This window comes from Schistocerca piceifrons, chromosome X (genome assembly GCF_021461385.2).
Source record: "Schistocerca piceifrons isolate TAMUIC-IGC-003096 chromosome X, iqSchPice1.1, whole genome shotgun sequence".
In the NCBI taxonomy this organism is placed as follows: Eukaryota; Metazoa; Arthropoda; class Insecta; order Orthoptera; family Acrididae; genus Schistocerca; species Schistocerca piceifrons.
This window is the reverse complement of record NC_060149.1, coordinates 640,583,289-640,595,344: the sequence shown is the minus strand read 5'-3', so window position 1 is coordinate 640,595,344 and position 12,056 is coordinate 640,583,289.

Below are 12,056 nucleotides of genomic sequence, written 5' to 3'. Positions count from 1 at the left end.
CGTCGTTTTGAATTTACTGCCGATATGTGTGGCTTATGAGCAACCGTTCTACCATGAAATCCAAGCTTTCTCACACTACCGCCTATCACAGCACTTGCAATGGATCCAATATGCAATTTGGAATTCCTGTGTGATGGTCTGGATAGATGTCGGCCGATTACACATTGCGACCCTCTGCAACTGTCGGCGGTCTCTGTCAGTCACCAGACGAGGTGGGCCTGTACCCTTTTGTGCTGTACACGTCCCTTCACGTTTCCACTTCACTGTCACATCGGAAACAGGGGACCTAAGGATGTCCAGGAGTGTGAAAATCACCGTACAGACGTATAACGCAAGTGACTCCCATTCACCTGACCACGTTCGAAGTCTGTGAGTTCCGCGGAGCGCCCCTTTCTGCTCTTTCACGATGTATAATGACTACTGAGGTTGCTGGTATAGAGTACGTGGCAGTAGGTGGCCGCAGAATGAACCTAATATAAAAAGTGTGTTTTTGGGGGTGTCTGGATACTTTTGATCACATAGTGCATGTATTTATACTAATTCTATTAGTCCACTTCCTCCTTCCTCTTCTTTGTGACTTCAGATTTGGGAGGACGACGGTTCAAACCTACATCTCTGTTCATCTGCTATTCCCCTCTCTCTCTGTCCATCTGCTCTCTCCCTCCCTCCCTCCCCCAGTCTGTCTGTCCATCTGCTCATCGCCATCTGTCCGTATGTCCCTTCCCATGTATATGTTCTTCCCCTCTGTCTAACCCCTATGTCCTTCTCTAAGTTCGTCCTCTCCTGCCCTGTATGTATCGTCCTCACCCCATCTATTTTGTTCACTCCTCTCCACCTGTCTCCTTCACTCCCCTCTCTGTCAATCTCGTTCTCCCTTCTCTCTCAGTCCATCTCCACCCCCTCTACCCCTGCACTCTCTGTCCCTTCCATCCCGCCCCTCTCTCTGGCCATCTGTTACTCCTCCCTCTCTCTACTCACGTTCTCCTCTCCCCCTATCCCTCTCCTCTCCTCTTTCACTGTCCGTTTCCTCCTCTATGTCTCTATGTCCATCTCCTTCTCCCCCATATCAGTGTACAACTCCTCCTACCCCTCTGTGTCCCTCTATTGCTGCCTCCTCTGTCTCATCCTTTCTATATCCTCCTCTCCCTTCTCTCTGTCTCCGTCCCCTCCTTTCTCTCCCTCTCCATCTCCTCCTCCCTCACTCTGTCCATCTCCTCCCCCACTGTCCATCTCTTCTTCCTTTCCTTTGTCCATTTCCTCCTCTCCATGTCACTGTCCATCTCCACCTCATTTCTGTCTCAGCCCATTTCCTCCACCCTGTCTCTGTCCATCTTCTCCTCTTCCCTTTCTCTGTCAATTTTCTTCTCCCAATCACCCTGTCCCTCTCCTCCTTCAGCCTTTATGTCTGTCCTTCTCTTTCTCCTGACATTCTCTCTCCACATTATACCCTGCACTGCAATAGGAGGTGGCTAGTTCTTACCCACACAGTATTTCGTTCAAGATAGCAAGTAATATGAGTACCAAACTTGCTTGAAATCGATAATGAGGAGCTTTTGACCCATGACTTTGCTTACATAAGCACATTTCAGATATGTTTAACATACTTAACACTTATTTGTACACATATTTTAACTGCGAATATCTCCTGAAATACAAGTCGTACAGTGATATAATTTTGTAGGTACATTCAGCAACGTATATGGGTACTATCTGCGAAATTTGTTGCGAAGAGAGTTAGTAACAGAGAATTGATATATTTAAATATCATGCATTATGCAGCATTTTTTCACGTACATCAGTGTTAATGACATCAGGAAATATGAACTATATGTCGTACAATGATATAATTTTGCTGGCAGATTCAGTGGTATATGTGGCTCCAAAATATGTCATGAACACAGTTAGTAAGAAAGAAATCATAAATGAAAATGTCATGCATGATGCAGCAGTTTTGCAATATGAACAGTGAAAAATGTAGTAAGCGATAAACGTTTTTCCTGCTTCTGTCATTCTGTAGGGCTTGTGAGCGAGAGGTTACGTTACGATTTCTTACAAGTCACTAAGAGCTCCTGTTCTCAAATACTAGATGAATAAAGTCTGCGAATTCGCGCCTAGTCAGTTACACTACTTCTTAACCTCATCTTACCCCTTCGATAGGAACATGATTCTTACAGTCGTGGAGATTCTCTGCAGACAGTAAGCGATATGTGTACCAAGTTTGGATGAAATCTGTCCGGTGGTTTACGAGGTGGTGTGGAACATACAAGCATACATACATAAATACATACATACATCCATTTTTATAATAAGTATGGATTAGGGGAACAGTCATTTTCCTTGTGAGAGATCCAGTCATCACACTCGATGGTTGAGTTACCATAAGAAATACCACTGATTCTACGAGAAACAGCACTCAGTATGTAGGGCACAACAACAGGAGTCGCCGCTGGAAGCAGTGTATAGGCATGTTGCCAGCTCAGTAACTTCGTGGTGCCCAGCGTCCAAGATTTTGTGGGCTCTATGCTTCGATGAATCATACATCGTTTATTCATACTCTAATTGTGGTAGCCTGAAGAACATGCTGGATTGGTGAAGGGGCAATATTTCTGCTCCTCATGGAATACAGCCAAGGCACATGAGAGCACTAAGTGGGTTGATTCTTTGGGCGTATTTCCTTTAAGTATTAGAACAATGTCCGCTTCTCTTCAAAAGTAAGATCCATAAATCGCAGAGATATTAAAAGAGAAGGAAGTGTTTTTTATTCTTATACTGTTCGAGTACAAAGGCAACGTAAACGACAGAAATTCATACGCACAAATTTTTCTAAATTCTGCAACCTTTCAAGTGTTGATAGCAAGTGATGGGAAGTCATTAACTACTATTCTCTAATTCTGTAACACAGAAGTGGTCTTAGCAAAATAGTTAAGGGTAGTGGACGCACCTAGCTGCAGTTGTTGATCACGTTGCATCCGACGATAGCAATAACACGGGCACCGATTTCATCGTTGATTCCTTTCGATCTCTTAAATAAGCTGAAAACCACTACTTTTCATTGTGGTCTTTTCATGACGCGATTCTGTGTCAACACACATCACTGTAGCTGACTGTATGTCGAATGCATACTATGAGCTTCTAGGATGATAACCCCACACCCAGTCAATATAGACGCAGTGACAAAAGGCCGCTAAAAACTCAAATCAGAACTCAAGAAACGCCTCAGATGGGCAAAAATGTCGTGATGCAGTATTAGTGATAAAATGTGGAATAATTTCCAAAAATATGCTACAGTTCCAGGCACTATTAGAGCGCGTGTGGGCAACATAATACTCGTCACCGAGACTTGTCTAAAATGAGAGACTGATCGTTGTGAGATCTTTGCGGAAAATTTAAGCCCTTATTAAATAGGAACGCCCTGTTCAGCACGGGGCGAGGTATTAGTTGCAGCATGCTAAAATATTATATGTCATATATGCTATGTTAATGACCGAAACCTGGACGTACTTGTCTAGCGGTTAGAGCACTAGACTCAGGTCCTGCGTTCAATCTTGGGTGAAATCGGGGACTTTTCCTCGTTGCAGTTCTCCAGGACGGCTCCAGATCCGCTCAGCTTGCTATCAAATTGAGTACTGACGGTGGTGTTTTACGCAAAAAAATGCTGAGTATACAAATAATTGTTCTTTTTTCCAGTCTATAAACAAGCAGAAGCACTCTTTGGCCTCAGAATATGTATGAAATACTCATAGCAGTATATACATCCATGCGTGTCGTTGTAATACATATTTAAAACAAAACAGAAACCTAGTTCCTCCAGTGGAGTTTTTTGAGTAGTACACTCCTGGAAATGGAAAAAAGAACACATTGACACCGGTGTGTCAGACCCACCATACTTGCTCCGGACACTGCGAGAGGGCTGTACAAGCAATGATCACACGCACGGCACAGCGGACACACCAGGAACCGCGGTGTTGGCCGTCGAATGGCGCTAGCTGCGCAGCATTTGTGCACCGCCGCCGTCAGTGTCAGCCAGTTTGCCGTGGCATACGGAGCTTCATCGCAGTCTTTAACACTGGTAGCATGCCGCGACAGCGTGGACGTGAACCGTATGTGCAGTTGACGGACTTTGAGCGAGGGCGTATAGTGGGCATGCGGGAGGCCGGGTGGACGTACCGCCGAATTGCTCAACACGTGGGGCGTGAGGTCTCCACAGTACATCGATGTTGTCGCCAGTGGTCGGCGGAAGGTGCACGTGCCCGTCGACCTGGGACCGGACCGCAGCGACGCACGGATGCACGCCAAGACCGTAGGATCCTACGCAGTGCCGTAGGGGACAGCACCGCCACTTCCCAGCTAATTAGGGACACTGTTGCTCCTGGGGTATCGGCGAGGACCATTCGCAACCGTCTCCATGAAGCTGGGCTACGGTCCCGCACACCGTTAGGCCGTCTTCCGCTCACGCCCCAACATCGTGCAGCCCGCCTCCAGTGGTGTCGCGACAGGCGTGAATGGAGGGACGAATGGAGACGTGTCGTCTTCAGCGATGAGAGTCGCTTCTGCCTTGGTGCCAATGATGGTCGTATGCGTGTTTGGCGCCGTGCAGGTGAGCGCCACAATCAGGACTGCATACGACCGAGGCACACAGGGCCAACACCCGGCATCATGGTGTGGGGAGCGATCTCCTACACTGGCCGTACACCACTGGTGATCGTCGAGGGGACACTGAATATTGCACGGTACATCCAAACCGTCATCGAACCCATCGTTCTACCATTCCTAGACCGGCAAGGGAACTTGCTGTTCCAACAGGACAATGCACGTCCGCATGTATCCCGTGCCACCCAACGTGCTCTAGAAGGTGTAAGTCAACTACCCTGGCCAGCAAGATCTCCGGATCTGTCCCCCATTGAGCATGTTTGGGACTGGATGAAGCGTCGTCTCACGCGGTCTGCACGTCCAGCACGAACGCTGGTCCAACTGAGGCGCCAGGTGGAAATGGCATGGCAAGCCGTTCCACAGGACTACATCCAGCATCTCTACGATCGTCTCCATGGGAGAATAGCAGCCTGCATTGCTGCGAAAGGTAGATATACACAGTACTAGTGCCGACATTGTGCATGCTCTGTTGCCTGTGTCTATGTGCCTGTGGTTCTGTCTGTGTGATCATGTGATGTATCTGACCCCAGGAATGTGTCAATAAAGTTTCCCCTTCCTGGGACAATGAATTCACGGTGTTCTTATTTCAATTTCCAGGGGTGTATTTTCGTACGAAGATCCTAGACAGCGTAAGTTTGTACCATAATAATTATCTTTAAGATTGGGAATGTGGTTTCTAAATGATTCGCTGGGACAAAGTTTTCAATTTAAATTACAGCTTCAGCTTGTCGAATTAAATCACGACAGTACTCCACACTGCAGCTGCGGAAATCCGCTTCCAGGTCGAACATTTTTGCAGTAGCTGGTCGTCTGTAAAATGAGCATCAGTCTCATGGAATTATCACAGATTCTTACGGGATCGATAAAAATACATGGTTACGTGCCGATCAAAATCAAAATCTGTAAACATTGGTAACGTTTATCCCTATTTGGTATATTTGCATATTACTTTACAGCGGCACTAATCTTCACGCCATACGAAATAATAGTGGAAAGACACAAAAAAGTTTGTTTACTTTTCTTTAACTAACTTACAAAATTTGCACAACAGATAAAATTTCTTTTCAGATTTTCATGACAGTTACGGTGGCGACGTTTGCCGATACTGCAACACTTAACATCACTCAAATTATCTTCCTGTCACCAGAAATCTCGTTTACTACTAACGTCCTTCCTTGAATGACATCAGGGAACATGAATAAAGCTTTCAGCTTTATTGTAGTACCAACATATTACGACCATGTTAAAATATTTTACAAGGGCAGTCCCACCAACCAGCCAGAATGTTGCTGTCCAATTACTGAACAGACTGCTGCCCGTCTTCAGAAAACATACGTTAGTGTTGAGCCTATCCTAACCGCACATATCCTTGCCACCTGGCTGCAACTACGGTTTCATTATATTATAGTTGAGCCACACGCTACCTCACTGCATTAAAGTCCGTGGTTTGTGGGAATACGCCGTGAAAATGGAGTTTTAAGGTTTATTCAGTCAGTATCTGTTTAGTAGATTAGTACTCCCGCCATTCAAACGATATTAGAGTGTCAGAGATATATTATTGTTCTGACCAAAGTCACAAAGTAAATATGATGTTAATTTTCATTCATCTCGAAGAGAGCTGGCTCAGTCAAACAATGAAGAGCCTCGCGTAGGACCACAGAGAGAAATATCGCTATGATGAGACTGAAGAAATGGCACAAACAACTTTGGTTTCTTCCTACTATTTGGGCAACCATAAAGTCTCTTATAGGAACCGTAGATTATGAAAAAGCAGAATTTATATTCATAACAATTATTTCTCCGCCTCTGTACCTGAGTGGTGACACATTCGACTGTTATGTGGAGGACCCGTGTTTTAATTTCCGGTATTGCCAGGAGTTTTTTTCATGGTGGGAGGCCTCGAATGGGTTGCACTCAGCCTCGTGATGACAGCTGAGAAGTTACTTGAATGAGAAGTAGCGACCGCAAGTCCTAAAAAAATAATGGTGGTTGAGGAAGCGGTGAGCTTGACCTCATGCGAAATCCGAATGACACCAAATGGCATAGCATGACATAATGGCTTATCGGCATTGGGAGTTCCTTCGGAGCTGATCGCAGAGTTTAGTTATTTTGATAATAGCTTTCGACTTACAATATGTTACACGTAAAAGCTACTAAAATGTAGGAATTTGTGTATGGAATTATCCTTCTTGTACAATAATATATTTCTCTAACGCTAATTCACAACAGCAAAACCAAACGTTGGGAGAAAAGTAGTAACATGTTGTTCCTGTAGCGCCTTTGTTGTGCTACAGGCTGGGTACGTCTCTGCGGGCTGAAATCTGCTGTTTGCATCATGAAGGCACGTGCAGTGCCAGACTCCCAGCTTGCACAACTTGCTTGCCCTACAAACACGAGAAGTGTGTCCAAACATTTTGCTCGTCCAAATTACCTACGCCAGACCCCTGCCAGTCTTAAAACGAACCATCCGGACGAGAAGAGAAATGTTTGGTCCGGTATGATATATCATCTCTGGATGCAGCAACATTCCACTTCTCTAGCAGATTTTCCTAGGCTACGAAATCGTTAAAGCACCATATTTCCTTGCCTTTTGTCCATATCTCCCTCTTACCCTTTTCCTGTATGGTAAGAATTTCAAGTAATTTAAGACTCTTCATGCGGAGACTTATTAGATACTTCTCGAATACAGGGAAAAAGCGATAATCCAAAGTCTCTTCCTTGTGCCTGTTGAATTCTAGCGTCTCAGAGTGATTTTCTAATCCTTGTTTACGCATAAAGTACAATGTTTTCAGCATCAAGAAGCAAAAATGTTTTCTAGAGTCATTGGGCATTATTTTCTGTTTAAGTATAAGCACAGTTATAACATAGTTTTTTACACTCATATTTTCATTGCTTCCAGCGAAATGACAAAGTACGCGTCATTTACTGTTTTTTTAAATGTTAAAATTCCTTATTTTACAAATATTATTGCCGATAATTGACGAAGTGAACTGAACAAGGTTAAACTGAATTTCAACGGAATTTGAATTATAAACCACGAAAAAATACGTCAAGTACCGGTATATTATTTATACCGATAATTATAATTTGCGTGTCTGTTTATTTATTGTATTCCATTTACAGCTGTAATAATTTTAACGCTGTCCCTTAGTTTTCTTTGCGCACTGCGAAAACTGAGCTATAAAATATTACAAACGAAATTTGCTTGCTTATTTTTCTTGTTGACTGTCCTGTTACGAATATACAAGGCAATGTTTTGATATTGTGTTACGCAGATATATGTTAATCGCAAGCAGCTGACGAATGGCGATTCCAAAACTGGTCCGAGATATTGCCATTTAGTGCATATCTGAATTAAAATAAACGCATTGTACTTCCGTAAGTCTGTCTTCTAACTACGGAATGTTAAATCTGAACGTGTCCGACAGTTCTAAGAAGTTTAGTTCCAGTACATGAAAACTGACATCACATTTCTGTAATGAAGGAAGAATGACTGTCTAGTTGTTCCACACAACAATTGACCGCAGCCGGCCGCTGTGGCCGAGCGGTTCTAGGCGCTTCAATGTGGAACCGCGCGACCGCTACAGTCGCAGGTTCGAATCTTGCCTCGGGCATGGATGTGTGTGATGTCCTTAGGTTAGTTAGGTTTAAGTAGTTCTAAGTTCTAGGGGACTGATGACCTCAGACGTTGAGTCCCATAGTGCTCAGAGCCATTTGAACCATTTTTTAATTCACCGCAAGACTTGAAATGAAGATTACCTCACTTACAAAGACCATTTACAAAAAAAAAACTCAATCGCTACATTCTTGAGTACTGAAAGTAACTCTGAGATCATTAACACACATGGCTGACATGAATGCCGGCAAAAATTCAAAGAAACTAAGAATACACTGTTCATCAGAGTCCATTGATATAATTGGTATTAAGAATGCGTTACACATTACATAAAAGTCGGCTCTTGAAAAATGAAGTCACATCATCAGATAGAACAAACGAGACCTTATTGCTACACAAATATGTATCGCCTAAGAGACATAGTAGTAATAATGAGGCTGACCGAAGTGGCCTCCAGATATAAGTTTTGTATGTTTTCCCTAAAGTGATTAAGCCAGGTGTTTCTGTGAAAGACAGCCTGGAAATAGTTCATAAGAAATGTCTACCACATCAATTATCATTACGCACGTTATACGTCGCTAACGAGGTTCATAGACAATGTTTGCGCGGGTTTCGTCTGCTTAGAATGCCATAGTCCTTGGCTGCTTAGCGAAAGTATATGTATACGCTGTAATCTGGAGGCGGTAGATAGATAACCGCTGGCGATAGACGCAACTCGTCGACGCTGCCAGAACTTTTCGTCACTTTAATTGTCTAAAGTTTCACTATGGCGACCATCTATACGCTTCAACACACAAGAAATTATGGTAGGATTGTTGCTCGGAAGCGCGCTTTCGTTCATCAAATGTTAAGCTTTGTAGATGTGTCTCCTTCGTGACCAACGTTAAATCTGTTATTCAAAGCGTGATATTTTGTTCCGTTTTCAAGGATTAAGATTTGTCCTCATTTATTCATCCTTGAATGTCTTCCATGGCATTAGTCACTATCCCACCTATTTGGTACTATTGCGAGGATTAGAAATTATATGGACACCTTTTGTTCTGTTTTTTTTTATGCTTAGAGGTGAATTTTGAGAATTCCTGCTGATCCTGAATATTTTCGGAGTGCATGTTGTGATTCATGTTTATTGTGAATAGCCTTTGACTATAAAACGTTGGTTCTTGCATCCCCATTGGATGCGTCGTCTCTATAAGTGAAGCTGCCAATGTACTTTCACATCGTTCTAGGAGGTTTGAGTGTGTTCATAGTAATTTTGCATTCGCGTCAATACTTATTCAAAATCCCCGTATATTTCTCGTTGAGCTGTGATAGTCTTTTCTGCTTCAGAATGTAGCCTCAGTTAAAGCCAGATCAAGTTATTAATCATTCATGGTTCAAAATTTTGTGTAAAAAAGAGTATATTTTTAGAGTCTTTACACCGAAGTCATCCTAGTTAAATACTCAGATTATTTAAAAGAAAGGAATAGGAGGCTTTCAAGCCTCTATTATTCTCAGTCCATCATCGGTTATACATTGACCGTAAACTTGCCTTTGGAGAAAACTGAATACAAAAAGATGCCTATGGGTGGGCACGTCATCATTTTCATGATGTACTACCCGAGAATGAAAAAGGAACGGAAGCTATCGACTTTGATGTTTTTAGTACCTCCCATTACATAGCTTCTTGGGCATGGGGAACGAAGGTGTATATGTGTCTGTACTCGGAATGTTAGAAGGGTAAACGCTGTGTGAAGAGAGAGAAATCATCCTATTTCTCCACCAAGGAAAAAGATGAAGCTCATGTTGTAACAAATGAGCCGTTCTAGTCCGGTAGAACAACGCAACATGCAATTTTGCAATGCTGACTCGGGCGACGTGAGCTGTCGTAATTCTTAACTTGTAATAGAAGCTAAAGGAACTGCCGGCTATGAATAAATCTGCCATTTTCCTCGAGTGCAGGTGGCCGGTTGTGAAACAGCATCCAGCGGCTAACAACGGAATGACGCAGCCGGAATGGCTACTTCTGCAGCAGGCAATATCAAACATCATGAGAAAAGGCAGTCTGGCAGCACGTTGGTCTTGACTACCGAAGAGGAACGTGAACATTTTGAATTTTTGAAGTTTTTACAAAGCTTGATGCAGTTTAGAAATTCTCAAGCGCTTTTAAAGTAGCATCATTGGTTTGGAGTGTATCAGCAACCCATACCCGATATGTAAATCACTGCTTTTTCTGTGCCCGCGTGAGTGTGGAACTGGTTAGAAAATCGCTACGCTGCAATGATAATATTGAACACGTGTGTGGACACACGTGAGGTGAATGCACTAAGGAAACATCTTGTTATAAACTATGTCTAAGCCCTTTCGATTTAATGCGTTTGCAAGTGAGCAAGTTATGAAAGGTTTTTAATTGTTTTCCTACATATCTGAAGATGGATGACGGTGACAAAAACCTGTAATGTTGAAACGGCAAACGGCGATCGACAGACTGGAAAAAGTATGCTTAAAAAAAAGAAGGGTGGTGACCACTCACTGACGAGTTTGTCCAGTTCAGAAAAAAGTTGCCGAATTCACCGGTACCTTAGTGCTGAAGCACGCAAGTAGCTCGCACCAAAGATTAAAAACCTTTCATATCATCATAATCGAAACACAAGGGCGCACTTATGCAGTATCCTAGCTGAGTCCACTTATAAAACTAAAAATTTCGCGAACTCCGCTGTCGCTGCTTTGCAGCTCTGGAACAAGCAGTCCTGCAGTCTGCCCACTCTTCAATGCCCTGTTACTATTAAGAAGAAGTTGAAGCACTTCCTTTTGTCACCCTCATGACGGTTTCCCAAAGAATTAATTTATATGGCCAACTTCGACTCTCTCAAATAGAAAAGCCAACGCTTGTGTCTCTTGCCAGTTATGCTACTCCCTCTTTTCCTTCCTCAATGAGTCACGCCACATTCATTTCCCTCATATTCATTAACTGTGCGTAGTCATCTTCCTTATTCGCTCCCTCCTCCACACCTTTTCCTCATTCATATTGCTGCTAGTGCTCATAATTAAAAACCTATATTACAATAACTTCTAATTTGTGTTGTATTTCTTTTGTACGAACAAAAACTGGGTGTGTGCAACTTTTTTTTTTTATTTATAGTATTGTAATTTCTGATTTCTCAGTGTAGTATAACATGATTACAATCACACAACACACTTTCGTGGTCGAGGTCACAAACATACGCCACTACGGTGGCGTACGACTCTGAGGTAAGCCGGATCGAATACTGGTGGTGGATGAAATTTTCATTGCCAGTATTTGACCGGTCAGGGAGAAGACGTGGTGGAGCAAGGTTAATGATCGTCAGTCTTTGCGCCAATGCCCCCTGATTAATTTCCAAGCCTTTCGCAGTGTCTCATGAACTGAGAGCATGTGACACTGTTGACGGCGATCTGTCCGTGGATGAGGTCGTTAAGCTTGGCGGCCCCCGTAATGCTCATCGAGAGGAGTAGGCTGTGTGCTGGAGCCGAGTTTCACCATCTGCCTTCTGACATTATCTTGAACACGAACGTGACACTACACTGCACGCACACAATTACCATCACTACACTAAACCACACAGCTCACATACTTCACGAAGGAAAGGTGCCTATGGTGGGGAGAACAGGGAAAACTTTTCTAATTAGGCGGGTGTTCCGCCCTTCGGGGTCTTCCAGGCATTTACACCGTAAGACATTCACGTTTTAACCACTATACACAGGGTGATTCCATTATGATGTTACAAACTTTCAGGATAGTGGAGAAGTCTAAATATATCAATCTGTGGTAAGA